This window comes from Somniosus microcephalus, unplaced genomic scaffold (assembly GCF_052327205.1).
Source record: "Somniosus microcephalus isolate GS21.2 unplaced genomic scaffold, FLI_Smic_1.0 unresolved_chr6, whole genome shotgun sequence".
NCBI lineage: Eukaryota > Metazoa > Chordata > Chondrichthyes > Squaliformes > Somniosidae > Somniosus > Somniosus microcephalus.
The window spans coordinates 39,234,551-39,243,816 of NW_028225184.1; positions in this window are offsets into that span (position 1 = coordinate 39,234,551).

The following is a 9,266-nucleotide window of genomic DNA, read 5'->3' on the forward strand; positions in this document are numbered from 1 at the left end:
GTCACACAATGGGAGCAGTGACTTCATCACTAGGAATGGTCACACAATGGGAGCAGTGACATCATCACTTGGACTGCTCACACAATGGGAGCAGTGAAGTCATCACCTGGAATGGTCACACAATAGGAGCAGTGACATCATCCACTTGGACTATTCACACAATGGGAGCAGTGAAGTCATCACCTGGAATGGTCACACAATGGGAGCAGTGACAGCATCACTTGGACTGGTCACACAATGGAAGCAGTGACAGCATCACTTGGAATGGTCATACAATGGGAGCAGTGACGTCATCACTTGGAATGGTCACACAATGGGAGCAGTGAAGTCATCACTTTGAATGGTCACACAATGGGAGCAGTGATGTCATCACTTGGAATGGTCACACAATGGGAGCAGTGACGTCATCACTTGGAATGGTCACACAATGGGAGCAGTGATGTCATCACTTGGAATGATCACACAATGGGAGCAGTGACATCATCACTTGGAATGATCACACAATGGGAGCAGTGACATCATCACTTGGAATGGTCACACAATGGGAGCAGTGACAGCATCACTTGGAATGGTCACACAATGGTAGCAGTGACAGCATCACTTGGAATGGTCAAACAATGGGAGCAGTGACGTCATCACTTGGAATGGTTACACAATGGGAGCAGTGACATCATCACTTGGAATGGTCACACAATGGGAGCAGTGACAGCATCACTTGGAATGGTCACACAATTGGAGCAGTGACGTCATCACTTGGAATGGTCACACAATGGGAGCAGTGTCAGCATCACTTGGAATGGTCACACAATGGGAGCAGTGACAGCATCACTTGGAATGGTCACACAATTGGAGCAGTGACGTCATCACTTGGAATGGTCACACAATGGGAGCAGTGGCAGCATCACCTGGAATGTTAACACAATGGGAGCAGTGATGTCATCACTTGGAATGCTTAAAATGGGAGCAGTGACATCATCACTTGGAATGGTCACACAATGGGAGCAGTGACATCGTCACTTGGAATGGTCACACAATGGGAGCAGTGACATCTTCACTTGGAATGGTCACACAATGGGAGCCGTGACAGCATGACTTGGAATGGTCACACAATGGGAGCAGTGACAGCATCACTTGGAATGGTCACACAATGGGGGCAGTGACATCATCACTTGGAATGGTCACACAATGGGAGCAGTGACATCATCACTTGGAATGGTCACAAAATGGGAGCAGTGACAGCATCACTTGGAATGGTCACACAATGAGAGCTGTGAGGTCATCACTTGGAATGGTCACACAATGGGAGCAGTGACGTCATCAGTTGGAATGGTCACACAATGGGAGCAGTGACAGCATCACTTGGAATGGTCACACAATGGGAGCAGTGACATAATCACTTGGAATGGTCACACACTGCGAGCAGTGACGTCATCACTTGGAATGTTCACACAATGGGAACAGTGACAGCATCACTTGGAATGGTCACACAATGGGAGCTGTGTCGTCATCACTTGGACTGTTCACAGAATGGGAGCAGTGACATCATGACTTGGAATGGTCACACAATGGGAGCAGTGACAGCATCACTTGGAATGGTCACACAATGGGAGCAGTGACATCATCACTTGGAATGGACACGCAATGGGAGCAGTGACAGCATCACTTGGAATGGTCGCCCAATGGGAGCAGTGACATCATCACTTGACCTTTTCACACAATGGGAGCAGTGACATCAACACTTGGAATGGTCAAACAATGGGAGCAGTGAGATCATCACTTGGAATGGTCACACAATGGGAGCAGTGATGACATCACTTGGAATGGTCACACAATGGGAGCAGTGACGTCATCACTTGTAATGGTCACACAATGGGAGCAGTGATGTCATCACTTGGATTGGTCACACATTGGGAGCAGTGACATCATCACTTGGAATGGTCACACAATGGGAGCAGTGACAACATCACATGGAATGGTCACACAATGGGAGCAGTGACAACATCACTTGGAATGGTCACACAATGGGAGCAGTGACATCATCACTTGGAATGGTCACACAATGCGAGCAGTGACGTCATCACTTGGAATGTTCACACAATGGGAACAGTGACAGCATCACTTGGAATGGTCACACAATGGGAGCTGTGTCGTCATCACTTGGACTGTTCACACAATGGGAGCAGTGACATCATGACTTGGAATGGTCACACAATGGGAGCAGTGACAGCATCACTTGGAATGGTCACACAATGGGAGCAGTGACATCATCACTTGGAATGGTCACGCAATGGGAGCAGTGACAGCATCACTTGGAATGGTCGCCCAATGGGAGCAGTGACATCATCACTTGGCCTTTTCACACAATGGGAGCAGTGACATCAACACTTGGAATGGTCAAACAATGGGAGCAGTGAGATCATCACTTGGAATTGTCACACAATGAGAGCAGTGATGACATCACTTGGAATGGTCACACAATGGGAGCAGTGACGTCATCACTTGTAATGGTCACACAATGGGAGCAGTGATGTCATCACTTGGATTGGTCACACATTGGGAGCAGTGACATCATCACTTGGAATGGTCACACAATGGGAGCAGTGACAACATCACTTGGAATGGTCACACAATGGGAGCAGTGACAACATCACTTGGAATGGTCACACAATGGGAGCAGTGACATCATCACTTGGAATGGTCACACAATGGGAGCAGTGACATCATCACTTGGAATTGGTCACACATTGGGAGCAGTGACATCCTCACTTGGAATGGTCACACAATGGGAGCAGTGACATAATCACTTGGAATGGTCACACAATGGGAGCAGTGATGTCATCACTTGGAATGGTCACACAATGGGAGCAGTGACAGTATCACTTGGAATGGTCACCCAATGGGAGCAGTGAGGTCATCACTTGGAATGGTCACACATTGGGAGCAGTGACATCATCACTTGGAATGGTCACACAATGGGAGCAGTGACAACATCACTTGGAATGGTCACACAATGGGAGCAGTGACAACATCACTTGGAATGGTCACACAATTGGAGCAGTGACGTCATCACTTGGAATGGTCACACAATGGGAGCAGTGTCAGCATCACTTGGAATGGTCACACAATGGGAGCAGTGACAGCATCACTTGGAATGGTCACACAATTGGAGCAGTGACGTCATCACTTGGAATGGTCACACAATGGGAGCAGTGGCAGCATCACCTGGAATGTTAACACAATGGGAGCAGTGATGTCATCACTTGGAATGCTTAAAATGGGAGCAGTGACATCATCACTTGGAATGGTCACACAATGGGAGCAGTGACATCGTCACTTGGAATGGTCACACAATGGGAGCAGTGACATCTTCACTTGGAATGGTCACACAATGGGAGCCGTGACAGCATGACTTGGAATGGTCACACAATGGGAGCAGTGACAGCATCACTTGGAATGGTCACACAATGGGGGCAGTGACATCATCACTTGGAATGGTCACACAATGGGAGCAGTGACATCATCACTTGGAATGGTCACAAAATGGGAGCAGTGACAGCATCACTTGGAATGGTCACACAATGAGAGCTGTGAGGTCATCACTTGGAATGGTCACACAATGGGAGCAGTGACGTCATCAGTTGGAATGGTCACACAATGGGAGCAGTGACAGCATCACTTGGAATGGTCACACAATGGGAGCAGTGACATAATCACTTGGAATGGTCACACACTGCGAGCAGTGACGTCATCACTTGGAATGTTCACACAATGGGAACAGTGACAGCATCACTTGGAATGGTCACACAATGGGAGCTGTGTCGTCATCACTTGGACTGTTCACAGAATGGGAGCAGTGACATCATGACTTGGAATGGTCACACAATGGGAGCAGTGACAGCATCACTTGGAATGGTCACACAATGGGAGCAGTGACATCATCACTTGGAATGGACACGCAATGGGAGCAGTGACAGCATCACTTGGAATGGTCGCCCAATGGGAGCAGTGACATCATCACTTGACCTTTTCACACAATGGGAGCAGTGACATCAACACTTGGAATGGTCAAACAATGGGAGCAGTGAGATCATCACTTGGAATGGTCACACAATGGGAGCAGTGATGACATCACTTGGAATGGTCACACAATGGGAGCAGTGACGTCATCACTTGTAATGGTCACACAATGGGAGCAGTGATGTCATCACTTGGATTGGTCACACATTGGGAGCAGTGACATCATCACTTGGAATGGTCACACAATGGGAGCAGTGACAACATCACATGGAATGGTCACACAATGGTAGCAGTGACAACATCACTTGGAATGGTCACACAATGGGAGCAGTGACATCATCACTTGGAATGGTCACACAATGCGAGCAGTGACGTCATCACTTGGAATGTTCACACAATGGGAACAGTGACAGCATCACTTGGAATGGTCACACAATGGGAGCTGTGTCGTCATCACTTGGACTGTTCACACAATGGGAGCAGTGACATCATGACTTGGAATGGTCACACAATGGGAGCAGTGACAGCATCACTTGGAATGGTCACACAATGGGAGCAGTGACATCATCACTTGGAATGGTCACGCAATGGGAGCAGTGACAGCATCACTTGGAATGGTCGCCCAATGGGAGCAGTGACATCATCACTTGGCCTTTTCACACAATGGGAGCAGTGACATCAACACTTGGAATGGTCAAACAATGGGAGCAGTGAGATCATCACTTGGAATTGTCACACAATGAGAGCAGTGATGACATCACTTGGAATGGTCACACAATGGGAGCAGTGACGTCATCACTTGTAATGGTCACACAATGGGAGCAGTGATGTCATCACTTGGATTGGTCACACATTGGGAGCAGTGACATCATCACTTGGAATGGTCACACAATGGGAGCAGTGACAACATCACTTGGAATGGTCACACAATGGGAGCAGTGACAACATCACTTGGAATGGTCACACAATGGGAGCAGTGACATCATCACTTGGAATGGTCACACAATGGGAGCAGTGACATCATCACTTGGAATTGGTCACACATTGGGAGCAGTGACATCCTCACTTGGAATGGTCACACAATGGGAGCAGTGACATAATCACTTGGAATGGTCACACAATGGGAGCAGTGATGTCATCACTTGGAATGGTCACACAATGGGAGCAGTGACAGTATCACTTGGAATGGTCACCCAATGGGAGCAGTGAGGTCATCACTTGGAATGGTCACACATTGGGAGCAGTGACATCATCACTTGGAATGGTCACACAATGGGAGCAGTGACAACATCACTTGGAATGGTCACACAATGGGAGCAGTGACAACATCACTTGGAATGGTCACACAATGGGAGCAGTGACATCATCACTTGGAATGGTCACACAATGCGAGCAGTGACGTCATCACTTGGAATGTTCACACAATGGGAACAGTGACAGCATCACTTGGAATGGTCACACAATGGGAGCTGTGTCGTCATCACTTGGACTGTTCACACAATGGGAGCAGTGACATCATGACTTGGAATGGTCACACAATGGGAGCAGTGACGTCATCACTTGTAATGGTCACACAATGGGAGCAGTGATGTCATCACTTGGATTGGTCACACATTGGGAGCAGTGACATCATCACTTGGAATGGTCACACAATGGGAGCAGTGACAACATCACTTGGAATGGTCACACAATGGGAGCAGTGACAACATCACTTGGAATGGTCACACAATGGGAGCAGTGACATCATCACTTGGAATGGTCACACAATGGGAGCAGTGACATCATCACTTGGAATTGGTCACACATTGGGAGCAGTGACATCCTCACTTGGAATGGTCACACAATGGGAGCAGTGACATAATCACTTGGAATGGTCACACAATGGGAGCAGTGATGTCATCACTTGGAATGGTCACACATTGGGAGCAATGACAGTATCACTTGGAATGGTCACCCAATGGGAGCAGTGAGGTCATCACTTGGAATGGTCACACAATGGGAGCAGTGACAGCATCACTTGGAATGGTCACACAATGGGAGCAGTGACGTCATCACTTGGAAAGGTTACACAATGGGAGCAGTGACATCATCACTTGGAATGGTCACACAATGGGAGCAGTGACGTCATCACTTGGAATGGTCACACAATGGGAGCAGTGTCAGCATCACTTGGAATGGTCACACAATGGGAGCAGTGACAGCATCACTTGGAATGGTCACACAATTGGAGCAGTGACGTCATCACTTGGAATGGTCACACAATGGGAGCAGTGGCAGCATCACCTGGAATGTTCACACAATGGGAGCAGTGATGTCATCACTTGGAATGCTTAAAATGGGAGCAGTGACATCATCACTTGGAATGATCAGACAATGGGGGCAGTGACATCATCACTTGGAATGGTCACACAATGGGAGCAGTGACATCATCACTTGGAATGGTCACACAATGGGAGCAGTGACAGCATCACTTGGAATGGTCACACAATGGGGGCAGTGACATCATCACTTGGAATGGTCACACAATGTGAGCAGTGACATCATCACTTGGAATGGTCACACAATGGGAGCAGTGACAGCATCACTTGGAATGGTCACACAATTGGAGCAGTGACGTCATCACTTGAAATGGTCACACAATGGGAGCAGTGTCAGCATCACTTGGAATGGTCACACAATGGGAGCAGTGACAGCATCACTTGGAATGGTCACACAATTGGAGCAGTGACGTCATCACTTGGAATGGTCACACAATGGGAGCAGTGGCAGCATCACCTGGAATGTTCACACAATGGGAGCAGTGACATCATCACTTGGAATGGTCACACAATGCGAGCAGTGACGTCATCACTTGGAATGTTCACACAATGGGAACAGTGACAGCATCACTTGGAATGGTCACACAATGGGAGCTGTGTCGTCATCACTTGGACTGTTCACACAATGGGAGCAGTGACATCATGACTTGGAATGGTCACACAATGGGAGCAGTGACAGCATCACTTGGAATGGTCACACAATGGGAGCAGTGACATCATCACTTGGAATGGTCACGCAATGGGAGCAGTGACAGCATCACTTGGAATGGTCGCACAATGGGAGCAGTGACATCATCACTTGGCCTTTTCACACAATGGGAGCAGTGACATCAACACTTGGAATGGTCACACAATGGGAGCAGTGAGGTCATCACTTGGAATGGTCACACAATGGGAGCAGTGAGGTCATCACTTGGAATGGTCACACAATGGGAGCAGTGATGTCATCACTTGGAATGGTCACACATTGGGAGCAGTGACAGTATCACTTGGAATGGTCACCCAATGGGAGCAGTGAGGTCATCACTTGGAATGGTCACACAATGGGAGCAGTGACAGCATCACTTGGAATGGTCACACAATGGGAGCAGTGACGTCATCACTTGGAATGGTTACACAATGGGAGCAGTGTCATCATCACTTGGAATGGTCACACAATGGGAGCAGTGACAGCATCACTTGGAATGGTCACACAATTGGAGCAGTGACGTCATCACTTGGAATGGTCACACAATGGGAGCAGTGTCAGCATCACTTGGAATGGTCACACAATGGGAGCAGTGACAGCATCACTTGGAATGGTCACACAATTGGAGCAGTGACGTCATCACTTGGAATGGTCACACAATGGGAGCAGTGGCAGCATCACCTGGAATGTTCACACAATGGGAGCAGTGACGTCATCACTTGGAATGATCAGACAATGGGAGCAGTGACATCATCACTTGGAATGGTCACACAATGGGAGCAGTGACATCATCACTTGGAATGGTCACACAATGGGAGCAGTGACAGCATGACTTGGAATGGTCACACAATGGGAGCAGTGAAAGCATCACTTGGAATGGTCACACAATGGGGGCAGTGACATCATCACTTGGAATGGTCACACAATGGGAGCAGTGACATCATCACTTGGAATGGTCACACAATGGGAGCAGTGACAGCATCACTTGGAATGGTCACACAATGAGAGCAGTGAGGTCATCACTTGGAATGGTCACACAATGGGAGCAGTGACGTCATCAGTTGGAATGGTCACACAATGGGAGCAGTGACAGCATCACTTGGAATGGTCACACAATGGGAGCAGTGACATCATCACTTGGAATGGTCACACAATGCGAGCAGTGACGTCATCACTTGGAATGTTCATACAATGGGAACAGTGACAGCATCACTTGGAATGGTCACACAATGGGAGCTGTGTCGTCATCACTTGGACTGTTCACACAATGGGAGCAGTGACATCATGACTTGGAATGGTCACACAATGGGAGCAGTGACAGCATCACTTGGAATGGTCACACAATGGGAGCAGTGACATCATCACTTGGAATGGTCACGCAATGGGAGCAGTGACAGCATCACTTGGAATGGTCACACAATGGGAGCAGTGACATCATCACTTCGCCTTTTTACACAATGTGAGCAGTGACATCAACACTTGGAATGGTCACACAATGGGAGCAGTGAGATCATCACTTGGAATGGTCACACAATGGGAGCAGTGATGTCATCACTTGGAATAGTCACACAATGGGAGCAGTGACGTCATCACTTGGAATGGTCACACAATGGGAGCAGTGATGTCATCACTTGGATTGGTCACACATTGGGAGCAGTGACATCATCAATTGGAATGGTCACACAATGGGAGCAGTGACAACATCACTTGGAATGGTCACACAATGGGAGCAGTGACAACATCACTTGGAATGGTCACACAATGGGAGCAGTGACATCATCACTTGGAATGGTCATACAATGGGAGCAGTGACAGCATCACTTGGAATGGTCACACAATGGGAGCAATGACAGCATCACTTGGAATGGACACACAATGGGAGCAGTGACATCATCACTTGGAATGGTCACACATTGGGAGCAGTGACATCATCACTTGGAATGGTCACACAATGGGAGCAGTGACAGCATCACTTGGAATGGTCACACAATTGGAGCAGTGACGTCATCACTTGGAATGGTCACACAATGGGAGCAGTGTCAGCATCACTTGGAATGGTCACACAATGGGAGCAGTGACAGCATCACTTGGAATGGTCACACAATTGGAGCAGTGACGTCATCACTTGGAATGGTCACACAATGGGAGCAGTGGCAGCATCACCTGGAATGTTCACACAATGGGAGCAGTGATGTCATCACTTGGAATGCTTAAAATGGGAGCAGTGACATCATCACTTGGAA